Genomic DNA, 19,021 nt, shown 5'->3' with positions numbered 1-19,021 from the left:
TAAGCAAATGCAAAAACCAAAATAAATTAATAAAAAAATTTCAGTAGCAAATAAAACTGATAATAATTTCTCATTTTATTAAAAGGAATTCACATTTCTGAAGAGTACAGATGTCTCCACACTAGATTTCAAATAAAATACTAAGATTTATGTATATTTATATTTGGTCTTCTCATTATGCATTGGATAACTGATATAAGTTCCATCTTCCAACTCCTACTCATGCTAATTCTGATTAAATTTTTTATATTTTTGCATTGGCCAGTGTGGCTCAGTTGGTTGGGCATCATCATGTGCATAGAAATGTTGCTGGTTTGATTCCCCATCAGGGCACATACCCTGGTTGCAGGCTCAATCCACTTTAGGGGACATGCAGGAGGCATATGATCAATGTTTCGCTCTCACATTGATGTTTCCCTCTCTCTCTAAAAAAAAGTCAATGACAAAATGTTTAATTTTTTTATACTTTTTTTATAAAAGAGAACTACCTTTTCTCATCAATAATAAGTTAACTACTGAGAATATCCCCTATTCCAAAACAAAAAACAAAAAAAAAGGGGGGGGTCGTCTGGCATTATCTCTCCATCAAGTTTGGTTTTCTTGTTGTTTAATTGTTAATTTTCCTTTTCAGAATACCCACCTAAAAAGATCTTCAATGTTAGTATTCTCTTATTACATGTCCCTGACTCCAGTTATATATATATTAGAACCCAATGCACGAAATTCATGCAAGGAGTTCGGCCCTCACAGCCATGGCGGCTTGCCTTGGCCCTCGCAGCCCCGACTCTGTCCGTAAGGTCGTCTGGAAGGATTTCCAGAAGGACTTTTGGCTGTCTGGTCTAATTAGCATATTACACTATTATTATTATAAATAATCTGGACCACAGTTCATAATACATATATATATTTTTTCTGTGACAATGTTTTGAATCTATTATTCATAACTTATTTGTATATACAAATGAATCAAAAAGTTCCAAGACATGAGAAGGTGTAAACTCAGTTTATCAAGACTAATTCATTCCTGTCTAAAAACTATTAATATAGAAGAGTAGATGAGGCACATTTTTTTCCCATTGCACTGGGCAAAGGTAAGGCAATTTCATGTATGTCACAACCAGAAGTGTGTGATTAATGCTGTCTTACCAAAATGTATGCTTTCTTTTGTAGTCTTCAGTATATATTACTAAAAAAGTATAATAGTACGTTTTTAAAAGGGAAAATAAATATTACATATATATAAAGAATATTAAATATAAATAATCATGAAAGACCTCAGAATAAAATTACTTTTCTTGTTACACACAATTTTAAAGCATAATTTTAATTTACTCTTCTTTAATAAATTTAGCATTCTTTATTATTTAAGTTTAGCTTAAAGTTAATTTATTCATTGCAATTTCACTGTTTTTTCAATTCTATTAACATTTTCACCTGGGAAGTAATTTTTAGTGAACATTAAAAATGAGGTTAACTCGAACAGAAAACTAAGATGGCGGCATAGATAAACACCGGGAAATTGCTGCTTCCCACAACAATCAATAAATGCATCAAAAACACAAGGTGGACACCATCCAGAACTACAGGAGGGCTGGCTGAGTGTAAATTCTACAACTAGAAGGAAAGAAAAGCACACTGAGAGCGGGAGGAGCTGCGGAGGTGGAGTGCAGAGGACGGGGGCTCGCGCGCACGGAAAGGGTCTGGCACCTGAGGACGCGGCTGTCTTTTTGAATCCGGAGGGAGACACAAGCTCCCAATGGCTCTGAAATCCGGTTCCGGGAAGTCTCTGGGGACCCAGGTCTCATACAGGGAGAAACTGTACTGTCTGGCAGCGGGCGAGCTTGAGAGCGGCTTTCCCTCAGAGGTGCTTGCAGCCATTGCCAGGACACTGGGACTCCTTAGGGCAGGGCTGAGGCTCCGCCATAGCTGCTTTCTCCGCCCTTTGATTCCTTGAGACCCCGCACTGCCCAGGCTGTGGCAGAGGCTTTTGCATATGAATGCCCCGGCCCTTTGCAACCTGTAATTACCTAACTGCAGCCAGGCCAGACAGACCCAGAACTTCCAAGAGAAGGCCCAAGGCCCCACAGCGGTTTGCATTGCTACACAGCTGAGCATCATCAGGGCACTTCCAAACTCCAAAAAAAAAGGAAGGGGAATCTGCAGTTCTCTTCATAGCTCCTGCTGTGTAACCTCAGGCAGAGGCTAAATTAGCACCTCCTTAGATCCAAGACCCACTGTGCCCAGTGGTCAGAGGGGGGCCATCCAGATCACAACTCCTCAGATCCATAAGGGACACACTCAGGGTGCAGTCTCAGTGAGCACCAAAGCCCCACTGAAGCAAGTCTTGCCCCAGAAGGGTTTCTCCAGCACAGAAGTTCTCCCACTGCAGACACAGCTGATTCTCACTGCCAATTGCCCTGGAGGACAATTCCTCCCAGTGATCATACAACAACCAAGGCATAGCTACAACAAGACTGTGCACAAAGCCCACGAGGGGGTGCACCAAGAGTGTCCACCTCAGGTAACTGGGGAGGCTGAGCCACTGGGCCCTATAGGACACCTAGCACACAAAGCCACTCTATCAACACAGGGAAGCAGCCAAAATGCGGAGACAAAGAAACAGGTCACAAATGGCAGAAATGGAGGAAAGCAAATGACTGGATATAGAGTTCAAGGCCACATTTATAAGGTTTTTCAAGAATTTTATGGAAACCGCCGATAAATTTAATGAGTCCCTCAATAAGTATAGTGAGACCATGGAGGACATGAAAAAGGACCAACTAGAAATTAAGCATACACTGACTGAAATAAAGAATAATCTACGGAGATCCAACAGCAGACAAGAGGATCCCAAGAATCAAGTCAAAGATTTGAAATACAAAGAAACAAAAAATACCCAACTGAAAAAGAAAAAAGAAAGGAGATTCCAAAAATATGAAGATAGTGTAAGGAGCCTCTGGGACAACTTCAAGCGTACCAACATCAGAATTATAGGGGTACCAGAAGAAGAGAGAGGGCAAGATATTGAAAACCTATTTGAAGAAATAATGACAGAAAACTTACCTACCTGGTGAAAGAAATAGACTTCCAAGTCCAGGAAGCGCAGAGAACCCCAAACAAAAGGAATCCAAAGAGGACCACACCAAGACACATCATAATTAAAATGCCAAGAGCCAAAGACAAAGAGAGAATCTTAAAAGCAACAAGAGAAAGACAGTCAGTTACCTACAAGGGAGTACCCATACGACTGTCAGCTGATTTCTCAACAGAAACCATGCAGGCCAGAAGGGAGTGGCAAGAAATATTCAAAGTGATGAATAGCATGAACCTGCAACCAAGATTACTTTATCCAGCAAAGCTATCATTCAGAATAGAAGGTCAGAGAAAGAGCTTCATGGATAAGAAAAAGCTAAAGGAGTTCATCACCACCAAACCAGCATTATATGAAATGCTGAAAGGTATTCTTTAAGAAGAGGAAGAAGAAAAAGGAACTCTTACCATTTGCCACAGCATGGATGGAACTGGAGAGCGGATAAATACCACATGATCTCACTCATTTGTGGAATATAATGAACAACATAAACTGATGAACAAGGACTGATCCAGAGACAGAGAGGCATTGATTGGACTGTCGGGCTTTGGAGGGAGGGTAGGGGAGGGTGGGGGTAAGGGGGAAAGACCAACCAAAGGACTTACATGCAGGCACATAGGCCTAACCAATGGACACGGACAACGGGGGGTGGGGGGGTGGGGGGGTTAAGGGCATGAGCGGGGGGCGGGGTAGAGGGTAATGTGGGGACAAGGACACATATGTAATATCTTAATCAATAAAAATATATTTTAAAAAAATGAGGTTAACTCTTAAACAAAAGAACAAAAAAACCTAAAACAAAAATTAAAATAAAGTCTTTATGTCAGAAGCAAAGTTAAGCATACCTTCATGAAAGAAATACAATATTTTCCTGAGGGGAAAATAAGCGTTTTCATGAAGGATCATCATAAGATTCACTAACATAAATATAAATGGAAACAAGAGAAATGCAAAAAAATCAAGCAGCATACTGCTTGATTCTGAGGAGAAGTCTCAAACTGTAATATTCCAGACTGGAGGAAACGATAGAAAGGTTAACTTAAAGTACATTTTCTTTAATTTAATGTCATTTCTTTCCCATTTTATGGGAAGTATAATTCCCCATTTGATAGAATAAGCTTTGTTTTTGCCTACGAGAGTAAATAGTCAATTCCTTCACTAGTACAACCAAACAGTATCACGAACTCTAGATTTTTAGAAAAATATGTTAAGATTATGACAAGTGACCACTACTTAAATGCTTTATGACTCTTGCTGTATCAATGAGCAGTTTATAACCTGAGATTTAGGAGCAAAAAAAACATAAATATCCCCAAAGGGAAACAACTGCTTCAGTCATCTACTGATATATTCATTCAACAAATGAATGCTCAGTTTTCTGAATGCCTCCTGTGTTTTACATCTTATGCTAGAAGCGGGAAAAGATACTGTCACTGCCTCCAAATAGGCAAGGGACCTAGCTGGATATCGGGGAAACCGCCCATTCTAATGCAGTAAGGCAACTTGAACTTAATGCCAGCCCATCAGACACGCTATTCGTGTTCCTTTCCAATGAACCTGCTTAACGGCATCGAGGCAATGTGCTTTTCTGTGTGATATTAATTCATTTATTCTTTAAAGTATCACCGCACTCCTGTGGGAATATCAACTATTTTAATTTCAAAGCCAGTATCTGTTTCACTTCATAGACCCCTTACATTCTTAGTTGAATACATAGACATTTGTGAAACATCTATTAAAAATGAATGAATATATAACAAAGAAAAATGATTAACTGAGGAAATGGTTTATTTTCCTGACTTAACTGATATTTACTTTGTATGCTGAAACTGGAAAACTACATCATAATTATAATTTCTATAATCATTTGAAGCTAATGTCTTTAAGTTAATTTCATCTGGGGAAAGGTTTAAGTTAGACTAATTCCTGACATAGCCTTTGTTCAGTATAGCCTGAAGTGTGGCTGTGAAGTAAGAGTAACCATTTCAGAAAGTCAAATTGTTAGTACAATGATGAAAGAAATTAATAGAAGTTGAGTAGCTTCTCTCTAATTTCTTTTTTTTAAATATATATTTTATTGATTTTTTACAGAGAGGAAGGGAGAGAGAGATAGAGAGTTAGAAACATTGATGAGAGAGAAACATCGATCAGCTGCCTCCTGCACACCCCCCACTGGGGATGTGCCCGCAACGCAGGTACATGCCCTTGACCGGAATCGAACCTGGGACCTTTCAGTCCGCAGGCCGACGCTCTATCCACTGAGCCAAACCGGCTTCGGCTCTAATTTCTTACCTGGAGTTTCTCATTTACTCTGAGGTTGTAGGGAACAGAGAGACTGAATAGCCAGCTTCTTCACTAGTAGAACAGCTAACCGGAAAAGAGATTTTCAAAGTTGTAGCCACTGTCATACTACCATTCTTATTCCTCAAACTTTAACTTGAAATGAAAGGGAGATGTTGGAAAGCTTGGAAGAGTTGGAGGAAAAAAAAAACAATAGGTAAATAAGTTGTGAGATAGCCTGCTTGGAACTCTGACTTCATAATTTTAAAAAATTATGTGTGTGTGTGTGTGTGTGTATACACACACACACACACACACATTCACACGTAGAACATTGTTAAGAAATCAGAATTTCTAATCATTTAATTATATGGAGTCCTTTTAGAAGCTAGAGACAATTAGTTCTATTTTATATTTTTTCATGGTCTACAGCCAAGGACCAGTTGAGAAAACACAAATCATACTAGCTATTTTAACAGAGAGAATTTAACAAAGGAAATTATTAATCAAGTTTTGAAGTGCTAAAGTTGAAAATAAAACACTGAAAAAAAAGAAAGGAAAAGGACACTGAGGTAACATGGTTATGAATAACTGTGAAGGCTCAAACACCTAAACACCTTAGGGCACAAAAAGAAGAGCTGGAGGTTCTCAGAATCTAGAAGCCTGGCGGAGCGGAGGGGCCCCCAGAATTGGACTCGCTTCTGAAGAGATTCTGAAGTAAGGACCCTGCCTACCTACTCCTGATAACTCAAGGGGCTGTGATCAAACTAGTTCCAAGGAGAGAGAGAGAGAGAGAGAGAGAGAGAGAGAGAGAGAGAGAGAGAGAGAGAGAGAGAGAGAGAGAGAGAAAACAAACAAAGCCCCACTGAATCCAGGAAATGGCTGCTGCCAAGGTAAAAAGTGCCACCGTGCCATTGCTGGGGCAACAATAAAACCAACAGAGGAGGAAGCAGGTTCCCTCCCTCACCAGCAGGCCGAACCTAACAGGCTCACCCTACTGGCAGAACCCTACTGGCAGAACCTAACAGGAAGCAGAAGGTCAAGGGGAAAAGCAGGTCCCAGAGCCCCTGCCCAGAATCACAAAATGTGGGTGTGGGCGGCACTGAAAAATAACAGCATCCTAGCTGGCACTGAAGTTTAATCAAGAAAATTAAGAGGTAATAACGGATCAGATTTATTTTATTTAAATCATAATATCACTCTGAGGGACTGACACCAGAAATAGTTCTCAGTGTGTCCAGAGGCTGGATGGCTGAGGACTTCTGAGAGCAAGAGAAAACATGAAAACTTTCAGAGCACAGTTTTGTCTTCTGATCTCCCTTTTGAACTTTCCTTGAAAATGATCACTTCCTCGGTGATGCTGTGACATTGTCTACAAAACGATATTCCCTACTCTATATAGTATATAAATAGACGAAAACCACCTAGGCCCTGGCTATATTTGGTACGCCTCGTCTATCATAGCACAGTTAGTTTGTACATTCATCTTTTAAAACTAATAATGAATTTCTGAAACCTTTTCTACAGGCTTAAGTTTTGTCATCTATTTATTGAACACGGCTGCAATGAAAAATTAATTATTAACCAGAGCCTTGGGAAGACATCAGTGGCCTTGTCACCCACGCGCTAGATTGATAACATGTCAGTTTCCAGACCAGGGAGGGTGCTGACAACTCTCAAATTTAAACCTAGAAGGGTGATGCTAAGCGTGTCATGGCATAAGTCACATTTTTAATTTATTTTTTATTAAATGTTAGACAGGATAAATTCATCCGTGCCTCTCAAACCCCGCCTGATTAAATGAGCTGGCGCTCCGTCCAATGCAAAGCATGGCTACGGCTTCTCAAGGGCATCAGAAACGCTGAAGCAGAAGACAACGGTAAATACAAAAGGCAAAAGAGGTGGACAGTGATATATTCACAAGCACCACAGGCGAAGCGAGGTGTTTGAAAATGCGGAGGCTAACAACACAAGGGCAGCACGTTCTCCAAAAGGGAAATGCGCCCGCAGGCAGAGGCTGTGCTTGAGTGCTGGTGCGGAAATGTGGAAATGTGTCCGCCACTCAGGTTGGGGTGGGGTTAGGGGAGCACCTAAAACACGGAAAGGAACAGCTGCAACCGATTTTCAAACCTCTACGTTTTAGCGTTGGGTTAAGAAGTTAGGAAAATTGTTCAATATGTGGACCAGTTCTATCCTTTTATTTTGAAACATGAAGGTGGTTTTCTGTGACTATAAAGAAGAAAGGAGCGTTACATTGTGTGTTTCAGAAGCAAACACTGCAGTTCCCTGAACTCTTCCCCTTACAGGCAGAGCACAATCTCATTCTGTAAATGATTGGAAAATAGTTCATATCAAACATATTCAACCAGAGCAGAGAGAACAGGTTATCCATATTATTGCTACCTAAAAATGCTCTGGTGTACTGAATTTGAATTAAAAGTGCTCGAATGAACAAAATGACTATTGCTGAGACCTCTTAGCCGATTAGTATTGGGCCCCCATATTTGAAAAAAAAAAGAAAGAACATCACAGAGTATTTCTTCACAGCTTGTCATCTTCACTCATTTTTTTTTTCAATAAATACCTATTTGCTATTTACTGGGCTAATGGGCTAAATGCTATGTAAGATATAAATATTCAAATACTCACTAGCCTCATAAGCCTTTTCTTTAATAGGAAGATACAGCAAAGGGAATATTAAATCTTATCTAAGAAGTACAAGGTAAGATTTAATATTTATATAATCTGGGTCATCAGAGGAAATTTCATTAAGAGAGTGCCTTTTGAATTGGACATTTTATTGAATATTACTATCTTCCAGGAAGTCGGGATACGGATCCCAGTCCTTGCAGATCTTACCTTCTAGGGAGTGGAGGCAAATGATTTACAATAGGCATAATAAAGAAGTTACATGTCATTATATAGAACACAGAATATCAGAAAAAAGAAAAAAGCAGAGGAGGTTGGTCGGGACTCAGAGTGTCCATCCTGGGAATGAGTGACCACAATTTTGATCAGGGCGGGTGAGATAGGCTGCATTGAGAAAGTGACATGTGCAAACAATGACTTGAAGAATTTTAATAAGCATTTGCTCTGGGAAAGAGAATTTTAAGAAAAGAAATAGCATCAAAATTATAATTTATTTTTATATTTACCTTCAGAGCCTACTACTAAACTGACACAAAATAGACGCAAAAATATACTGAATAAATAAATGCATGTGCAAACTTATAGTATCATCACAGTACACTTGCCCAGATGTTGATTGTGCCAGTTAGCTGGAAAGTGGTGTGACTGCAGTAAAATCATGGTAGTAAAAGCGAAAAATTTAGGTGAAGGCATTATTCTAAATTCAAAGTTTAAAAAATGTATGGGGAATTCAGTATAGAATTAAAAACACTTTAAATTTTTTAAAAATATATTTTATTGATTTTTTACAGAGAGGAAGGGAGAGGGATAAAGAGTTAGGAACATCGATGGGAGAGAAACATCAATCAGCTGCCTCCTGCACACCCCCTACTGGGGATGTGCCCTCAACCCAGGTACATGCCCTTGACTGGAATCAAACCTGGAACCCTTGAGTCCACAGGCTGACACTCTATCCACTGAGCCAAACCTGTCAGGACAACACTTTTAATTTTAACTAGAGTCGATGTGGAGGGGCGAAGGGAAAGAAAGAGTCCTAACAGGAATAGAGCTGTGCTTTGCAGTGGTGACTGGATTAGACTAGATTTGGAAGAACTGGAGATATGGGAGAAGATGACTAGGCCCTTCAATATTCTTTGCGAGAGGTCATACAGCCTGAATCTTGGATTACAATATTGGAACTTGAAAATTGGGCCATATTCAAAAGAAACCCATTTATTTATTGGAGACAAAAAAAAGTCATAATAAAGCTCAGTTCAAAATAAAACAAAAATAAAAGACTTTGAACAATCATTACTAGTTACATTATGAACCAAGATAAACTACCAACACCTTCATAGGACTCAGAATCCCTTACAATCTATAGACCAGCCTCCTCTTCATCCTTTAACTGGAGCCATTTCTCCAGCCAATTCCCCTTTAGAATGTCATACTTCCCAAATGAACCATACTTTTTCACCTTTCTGCTCAGGCTATGTACGTTCATTCTTGTGTACTCAGTCTGGCAAACTCCTACCTATGCTTCTAGGCCCAGTTCATAACAGGGCCTGAGATGTCAAGCAAATTGTAGAAATTATTTCAGAGTCAGCAGCAAATTGTAGAAATGCTGATAATGGAGGAAAGACACAAAGGAAGAACATATAAAAGATCTGAAGGAAGTTGAGGAAACTCATTTATACTTCTAAAGTATATTCTATCCTTGCAAGTTTCTTTTAAAAGTTCCTTTTAACTTTTAAACTAAGTAAACTTACAGATAAAGGAGTAAGTAACTTGACTTTATTTCCAGCATTTAGTCATATTTCTGGAAAAATAAATTTCACAAGGAATAGAATCAAATTATCTTTGTACAGAAGAAAACTAAGAATAAGAATTATTCTAATAATATTCTTAATTTTTATTCATGTTAAAAAGTGGATTTTAGATTTAATTCATGACTAATTGATTTTATTCAAAATAAGTTTATATATCTTTAAGCTTGGAAACACATACCAAAAATTTTCTTAAAGCTGAACATTATTTTCTGGTACTTTTAAATTGGTTAAAAACATGTATATAAAATAATCATTATTGTTATTATTATTTGCATTTAATGAATACTTATAAAACCCTATCATTTTTCTAGATACTTAACATTTTTTACTCATTTACAAAATGATAAATGAAAAATAGCTTTTGGCCTGGTCGGCGTGGCTCGGTGGTTGAGCATTGACCTATGAACCAGATCACAGATTGATTCCCTGTCAGGGCACAAGCCCAAGTTGCAGGCTCAATCCCCAGTGTGGGGCATGCAAGAGGCAGCCAGTCAATAATTACCTCTTATCATTGATGTTTCTATCTCTCTTTCCCACTCCCTTTCTCTATGAAATATAAAAATATATTTTAAAAAAGAATAGCTTTTACAAATACCACATTTTAAAAAAGATTAAACTAAGAATTAAAAAGGCAAAATACTTCCCCAACATCACATAGGTTTCACACACAACTAAGTCTGTCTCAATCAAAAATTTATAAGTTTTAGAATCATTATACTTAAAAGTAAGAGATTTGATGTTTGAACTATGATTCAAATGTACACTCATTGTGCTCCTATTAATCACATTGGTTAGAATAAAAATAGCAAAATAATGTTTAAACTGTTGAAAATGTTGAGAAATTGTGCCATAAAATTTTAAGAATTATGTTCCTGAAAATTATTTCACAAGACATAAAGGGTCAAGAATAGGAGCTAGCTGTGCTGCTGGGAATCCAAGTACTGTGTGTGTGTGTGTGTGTGTTTGGTTTTATTTGCTTACTGCTAACAAAACAAGAAATCCCAAAATGGGAAAAACCGTGGCTTGTTCCCTGGCTGTCATGGTCTGAAATGCTCTTGGTACAGCATCCTAAGTACCTAGGAGAGAATGTCAATCCCCTTGGTTTAATTAGGACCAAAGTTGTTTGGCTGTGACTGAAAGACAGAGAGAGATCAACATGGGATCTAAGAAATAAGAGGAACATACAGGCTGTGTACTCCTAGTGGGATGGAGGAGGCAGGAGAGTGTCTTGTGGTAGGAGTGAATCCCAAGTCTCTGGCTCAAAAGAGAATCTTCCAAGGACAACTAAGAGCCATTCCAAAATCAATGGAATAATTTGATATATTAAGCTTTTAATTTAAGAGTTTACTTCTTATTCTCCTTGTTTCAATTTCTATTGGTACAAGTGACTACTTTTTTCTTTTTGCTTGTTGTTTAAATTAAATATGACAACCAAATTTAGACAAAGATGCTTTTAGGAGAGCCACACTCCAGTTTATATAACTACCTGCTGCATCATATTGGCCTTCACCTAGACTTGTTTTCCACAATCTTCCAATCAAGCTTATTGACCTGCTTCATGAGGAAGCTTTTAAGAACTTAGTTATTGTCAGGAAGACTTTTCAGCTTATTTGTTTTGCTTCAAATGTCCTGTACAAAATTAATGTAGGTTTCTCCTATATTATAACATTTGTAAAATAAATGCTTATTATTTGAAATAATTCTAGGAAATTGTTCCCCTTGCTCCTAGAAATAGCTACAATCAAACTAATACAAAAAGTAAACAAGTTAGAATTCCTATAGAATATCTTCATTTTCAACATTCCTTGGGGTAAATTCTTGAAAAACATTCAAAACATTTAGTTTTATGTACAGCTACATTCAATCAATCACTGAAATATGGACAACATCACAATCATTAAGAAAAATGTTTATTATTAAAAAATCTAATTTTCTGTCAATAAACTTACACTAAAAGATTTTACTAGTCATAAGTTGTTCAATATCTTCCTAATTCATCTCAAATGAAAAAAGATAATAAATTCTCAAATTTATGTCAAAATGCATATCACCTAGGTATGTGCATAAATCATCTTTTTTATTTAATTAGAATAATAATCAAATATGTTCAAGACTGAGTCTTTTCATTTATTGAGTCAGTTATAAAAATGACGATTCTGTTTTTGCAATGATTTAATGATTAGTAAGGAGTCTAAGATAGCCAATGTTTTCATTCCTTATGTTTTTCTCTTTTTAAGAGGATAACTATCAATTTTTAGAGACCATTGATTATCCCTGTTTGGTTCCCAAATAGGACTAATGATGTGCTAAATCTAATTACTCATAACAACTTTCACTGAAACAAAGTTAGCCTTCTACAGAGAGAGTTTAATCTTCTATGAACTTCCTCTTTTAATTCATTTACCATCTGACTATACTTTTAATTATCAAGTTTATTATGCTATTTTTTTATCTAATGGAAAATATTATGTATGATGTTGGAAAGTGACTTATTGATCAGTCCAGTAATTATCAGTCGATTCAGTTCCTTCATTGTCAAACATCTACATCTGGGCCTTTCTGTAGTTTCTGTGTGGAAAAGGAGCCAGTTTTTGTTTGTTTGTTCATTTGTTTGTTTAGTTTTATTTTTTGTTTATTGTTTAAATTACATATGGCAACCAAATTTAGACAAAGATGCTTTTAGTGGAGCCGCATTCTAGTTTATATAGCTACATGCTGCATCATATTGGCCTTTACCAGACTTGATTTCCACAATTTTCCTGTCAAACTCATTCATCTATGGAGTTTTCTCACAATTATAAGTGTATACATATACACATAAAAGGTAAGTGTACATGATTTAGAAATCCATTATATAAAGTAAATCTAGTTTTGAAAGCGTTGTCATATTTTAAAGTAACTTTACAAATAACTTTCTTGCAATAAAGATATCATCTGACTTCCAAAAAGTCATTTATTCCATACATTTCAGGCCCCTTCCACTGGGCTTCATTTTCTGTTCCTTTTAACTATTTAATTGAATTTACTGGGGTAGCACTGGTTAATAACGTTATTAAGTGTGCAATTCTACAATATGTCATCTGTAGATAGAATTGTGTGCTCCTCACCCAGAGTCTAGTCTTCTTCGGTCACCAATATTTGACCCCCTTTTATTCTCTTCATTCTCCTCCAAGCCCCCTTTCCTTTGCTAACCGCCGTATTGTTGCCTATGTCTATGAGGCTCTTTGTTTCGCATATTTATTTGCTGCTTTCTGCTTTATAACCCACATATGAAAAATCATACTTTTTTTGTCCTATTCTGTCTGACCTATTTCACTTAATATATTCTCAAGATCCACCCATGTTGTCTCAAATGACAGTATTTCATCCTTTCTTATGGCTGACTAGTAGTCCATTGTCTATATGTACGTATCTTCTTTATTCAATCATCCATCAGACAGGTTGTTTCCAAGTCTTGGCTCTTGTGAATAATGCTGCAATAAGCATGGGGGTACATATAGTTTTATAAATAAGTGTTTTTCAGATTTTTCAGGTATATACCCAGAAGAGGGATTGCTTGGTCATATGGGAGTTCTAATTTTAATTTTTTTAGGACCCTTTATACTGTTTTCCATAGAGGCTGCAACAATTTACATTCCCAACAGCAGCTCTTACACTGGGATTTTAACAACAATTTAAGTTCAAGAAATGAGGGTGTGGGAAACAGATTTAATCTATTCATCTCCTAATTCTATAATATATTTATTATTAACTTATTATCACCACATTATTTTAAGGAACTATTATGACAAATATTTATTCTTACATTTTAAGCTTTTATTCTATGTGACAGTAACTACATAAGATATTTTTCTTCACCATAAGCAGCTTTGGATGGAGGCACAGATTATTAGATAGACTTAACATTACTGGACTTAGAATATACTTAGGAACATCGCATTCAATTATTTAAATAAATATTAAAAGAGAACCAATATAGTATGAAGCAGAAACATTAATTACTTCTTATACTTCCAAAGAGTCTGTCCCAATTGCAAAATTAGTCATGATGCACTCAAGATATTTCACTCTCTAGCCTATCCATTATAACTACAAAATTAAATAACACTTTACAGGAACCATTTTAATGATTGCTTCTCATTATTAGAGAATAGCATAGGAAGGAAGAGCCTTTATTTTCTTAAAAAATAGTCTCTTTAAAAGGCATAATATCTGTCATGAGTTCTCAGTTCTACTAGTCTCTAGGGAAGGCAGATGGATGTTCCTGTTCCCACGTGCAGGGGCGATCTAGCAGACCTGACCGAGACTCTGATAAATCTTCTCGATAGTCCCATTAGTTTTGATGAAGTTCTTTCAGAAACTGAGAAGAGAAAAATGCCTTTGAAAAATGCCCCTATTCTGCAGTGTAGTGTTATCAGAGCCCTGATTTATTCCATGGAAGGGAGTAGGTCACAGAGGTAAAAATTAACTTTTTGTTCTTTAATATATTTATTTGCTGAGTATAAATATATTGGTAAAAACATCACTGTAGGTTGAAAACTTTTCGCAAGTCTACTTAATTAGATTATTTTTAAATATTCATAGAAACTATGAGTTTCTTTTTTTAATTTGTTTTTATTGATTTTTAGACAGAGGGGAAGAGAGATGGGGGAGACAGAAAGAGAGGGAGAGAGAGAGAGAGAGAGAGAGAGAGAGAGAGAGAGAGAGAGAGAGAAAGAGAGAGAGATTATGAGAGAGAAACATTGATCAGCTGCCTCCCATATACTAGTACACCCTTACCATGGATTGAACCTGATACCCAGGCATGTGCCCAGATTGGTATCGAATTGGGAGCGTTTGGTGCTTGGGACAACATTCAATCAGCTGAGATACATTGGCCAGGGCTTAGTTTCTTAAATTAAAGAAGAAATTTATAACCTTGCATTTTGTTAAAAGCATTTCATTAAACAGAAAATATTTTAAAACAAATATGGAGTCCAGGTTAGAATCTAAGTTATCTTACTTGGTAAATGCATGATTTTGGAGATGTTTCTTGAATTATTTGTGCTTCAATTTCTTTAGCATAAAGTGGGGGAGGGAGGATACTATTGATTTATGGGATTTGAGAAATAATGAAATGAAATATTTTATTCCTGACAAATAATAATAGATAAATACTTTACTATTATTGATGATTTTGTTATTGCTCTGTTGTTACTTAACTGTTAAGCTGTCCAACCTATATTTAAATCAGTTCTCCCTAACTGAATACAGTGGAGCCTTGACTTACGAGTTTAATTCGTTCCGTGATGGAGCTCGTAACTCAAATTACTAGTATGTCAAATCTTAAAGTGAACGAGTGAGACACATGATGCTGGGCTGACTCACTCGTTCACTGTGACATTCACTGTGAGGTTCGATGCGCCAACTAGCGGTGGGGTATCTGAAGCTGGCTCGTAACCCGAATTTTAGCTCACAACTCAAAGCAAAAAATCGGCCAAGAGACAGCTCATATCTCGAAAAACTCGTTAGTCGGGACACTCATAAGTAAAGGCCCCACTGTATCAACATTGAAGGCAAAATAAGTGTATTTTGAACTGGTTCACCTAACAATAGGTATTATTTTCCAAATTATTTGTGGGATCTTTTTCCTCTTCTCTGTAATTTAGCAGACATTAAAGAAGGTCCTCTTTGTGAAAGGGTGACAAAGAAAGAAGAGATTGTGCAGCCAATGTTTCCTGTTTAAAAATTTCACAAGGGACATTGGAGGAAATCTGAAAAACTAAGGCAAGCACAGTCACAGGCATTTAAGCTTGTAGGAACATCCATTCGCTTTCCCTTCTGATTACGCAGATTTATGTCCTTGAAACTGAGATCTCTATGAAAAACTGGTAGAAAGAGGAGTCAGAAGAGGAAATTAATTTGGGAAGTGGGGAGGCTTTCTTTTATAATTTGAGTTCACCTTAAACCATTTGATTTCCATTTAGAGGGTTTGGGTAAGTGCCCGGGTAGCAGTGAATCTAGGCAAAACAAAGCTGGATGAGCTTTCTGTGCAACTCTGTCTGTACTACTTATCAGGTATCAGACCCCTCCATCCACCTTCCTCACTTGCCTGCTTTAATACTTCAAGTGCACTTTCATTTTCCTCAAACATTCCATGTGTGCCCCCTGTGGTTGGCATCCCATATTCATTGGACCATTCTGTTTCCTTGCCATCAAATTCCTTTTTAGACCCTTGTGGTTCCTACAGTGGCACTCATAGCAAATTAAATCATGATAATATCAATATGTGCACTTCAAAATGTCTTCCAGACATAATATTCCCATGTCTAATTTTCAAACCAAACAATAAATTTAGGTAGGTATAGCTCTCATGTTATCAGTGAAAGGGAAGAATGAACAAGGTGTTTCAATATCTTTTAAATAATATGTTTCTGCTTATTTCACAAATATTTAGTTCTGCCCTATATCCACAATAACTTTAGATAAGGGTTAGATGATAATTCTAAAAAGAAGCAGTAGGCATCATTACATAATGAGACTAAAATTGGATCTTATAAGAACTATAATACCTTAAGTCCAGGCCCTAAAATTGTAGAGTCTATATGAAGCATGAAGAATGGACTGAGGAGGGATGTGAGAAATATAAAACAGGAATAGAAAGAGAATGGGTATCTCTGGTAATCTAGGTCATTGATTCTGAATCTTATCTGAAATTATCCAAATTCACTGAAAAACATATTAAAAATATTGATTCCCAAGTTCCAATCCCTAAAGATTTGGTTGACAAGATCTGGAAATAAGTATTTTTATCTATATCCCTGGTGATTTACACAGTTCCTTCCACAGTGGTCCTTGGACCATCATTTGGAACACAATAACTTAGAAGAAGAAAGATCAGTGAAGAGAAATATTTAAAAACAGGATTTTTTTGTTCTTTTAGCTTTATAAATTAGATTAAAGTAATTTATTCTGAAACTAGAGGGCCGGTGCACAAATTCGTGCACCAGTGGGGTCCCTTGGCCTGGCCTGCAGGATCAGGCTGAAACCAGCTCTCCAACATCCCCAGAGGGGCCCCGGACTGCGAGAGGGCACAAGCCAGGCCTAGGGACCTTACTGGTGCATGATTGGGGTCAGGGAGGGACCACGGGAGGGCTCCAGGGTGCATCTGGCCCATCTTGCTCAGTCCGGATAGGCCAGACCCCAGCGGCAAGCTAACCTACTGGTTAGAGCATCTACCCCCCTGGTGGGCAGTGCATGTCATAACAACTGGTCAACCAATTGACTGCCTGTCCCCTGGTTGTCAGTGCAAATCATAATGAGCGGTTGAGTGGCCTTAGCATATCATTAGCATATAACTCTTTGATTGGTTGAACGGCCAGCAGATGACCAGACACTTAGCATATTAGGTTTTTATTATATAGGATTGTCTCTTTGGAACCATTAATTTGGATATCATTTTTATTTATTTAGCTCCTATTATGTGGTAAATGTTACTATATATATTATTATATTTGATTATATATAATACATCTGCATTATATTTATTTGATTAATATAACAGAGCAATATGTTATACATTTTAACAAGTTATAAATAACAATATTAGTAGCTTTAAAGGGAAAATCACTACATATTATTTTGTAAATACATAATTCAATAAAAAAGGAAATTATTTAATTTCCAAGGAAAAAATATTCTTTAAAGGAATAAATCCATCCAAGCTTAGTTTGGCCTCAAAGTCAAGAGCAAAACTATTTATATACATTCAAGCTTCAAAATTACTGCCAATAGGTGAATATATTACTTTGAAATATGCCAAAGAGCATCAAACCTTATTCTAAAATCTCTTTACTGGAAATTTTTTCTAAAATTATAATAGTAAAAAGAGCTATTCTACAAAACTTGTTATAGCAGCAATATCTATGGCAAGAGTTAGAATACTTTAGAATATCAATTCAATGTGATTACTTGAATAATGTTCAGATATAAAAATAGTAAATGTGAAAACTTTAGAAAATCTTTAAGGTATGATTTTGAGTTAAAAATAACAGTTTCTACATATCAAGATAATAAATCTGTAAATACATTATGTATGAGTACAAAGACCACAATAGTGGGATTATGAGGGATTTTTAAAAATTTAATTTTTACTATATTTGTATTTAATTTATCAACTTAAACATGCGTTACTAAGAGATTTTTTTTAAATTTATGAATAGAAATAGAGTTTTAAGATGGTGGTGTAGGTAAATGCCTAAACTCACCACCTCCCAAAACCACATCAAAATTAAAATTAAAATACAGAATAACCATCATCCAGAACCACTAGGAAACTGGATGAATGGAAGTCCTACAACTAGAGAAGTAAAGAAGAAAGCACACTGAGACTGGTAGGAGTGCAGAGGTGTGGAAGGAGCTGGCCCAGCACCTACATGGGCTACTTTTTTAATCGGGAAGGAGAGAGTCTCTGCAGAGGCCCCCAAGAGGACCAAGGGGACCCAGCCCCATACCAGATCCCAACCCAGGGTCCAAGAGCTGGGAAAGAAGTCCCCATAACTACGGGCTATAAAAACAAATGTGGATTGAGGCTTAGTGATACCGAAACTGCTGGAGACCCAGCTTTTCCTCCTAAAAGGCTAAACTTACAAGGTCCTGGTTCTTCTGAGCTCCAGTTCCAGGAAGAGACTCCCCAGACACATTTCTCTGGCATCAGGCAGGAACTTGGGGGTGGCTTTCTCCGAGACAAAAGTACTTGCAAGTATCATTGTTCCTGTGCTGGAACCTCCTTGTTTGCATTGTTAACTGGCAGCCATTTCTGTTAGCTCCACCCTGGTGATTCCCTAAGACCCTGCCTCATCCAATTTACAAATCCACCCAAGCTGCCTGTAGTGACTTTTGCATATGAATGGCCTGTCCTTGAAAATCTCAAACAAGATGCATCTGGGTCAGGGAGCCCCAAACCTATCAATAAAAAGCCCAAGACCCGGCACCAGCACCAGCCTGCCTTGCTTCATAGCTGGGCCTCGTCTGGGCACTTCTAAACCTGATATAAAGAGGAGGAATCTGCAGATCTCTCTGTAGCTCCTGCTGGATGGCCCCAGGCAGTGGCTGACTACGCCTCCCTGGAGACGCAAGAGCCAGTGTATCCAGTGGCTAGTGTTAGACCACACCAGATTACAACTCTACACATCCATAAGTGACACACTCATGG

The 19,021-nt window shown here is 37.3% G+C and overlaps 1 protein-coding gene across 5 annotated transcripts in view; it reads right to left on the bottom strand.

The window, feature by feature from the left end:
* The window catches only part of PCDH9 (protocadherin 9), a 944,108-nt gene that overhangs the window by 686,968 nt on the left and 238,119 nt on the right, over positions 1-19,021 (bottom strand). The window lies entirely within an intron of this gene.

Source organism: Myotis nattereri (genome assembly GCF_964212035.1).
Source record: "Myotis nattereri genome assembly, chromosome: 2".
Classification (NCBI taxonomy): domain Eukaryota; kingdom Metazoa; phylum Chordata; class Mammalia; order Chiroptera; family Vespertilionidae; genus Myotis; species Myotis nattereri.
The sequence above is the reverse complement of the archived record's forward strand: the minus strand, read 5'-3'. Positions and strand labels throughout refer to the sequence as shown.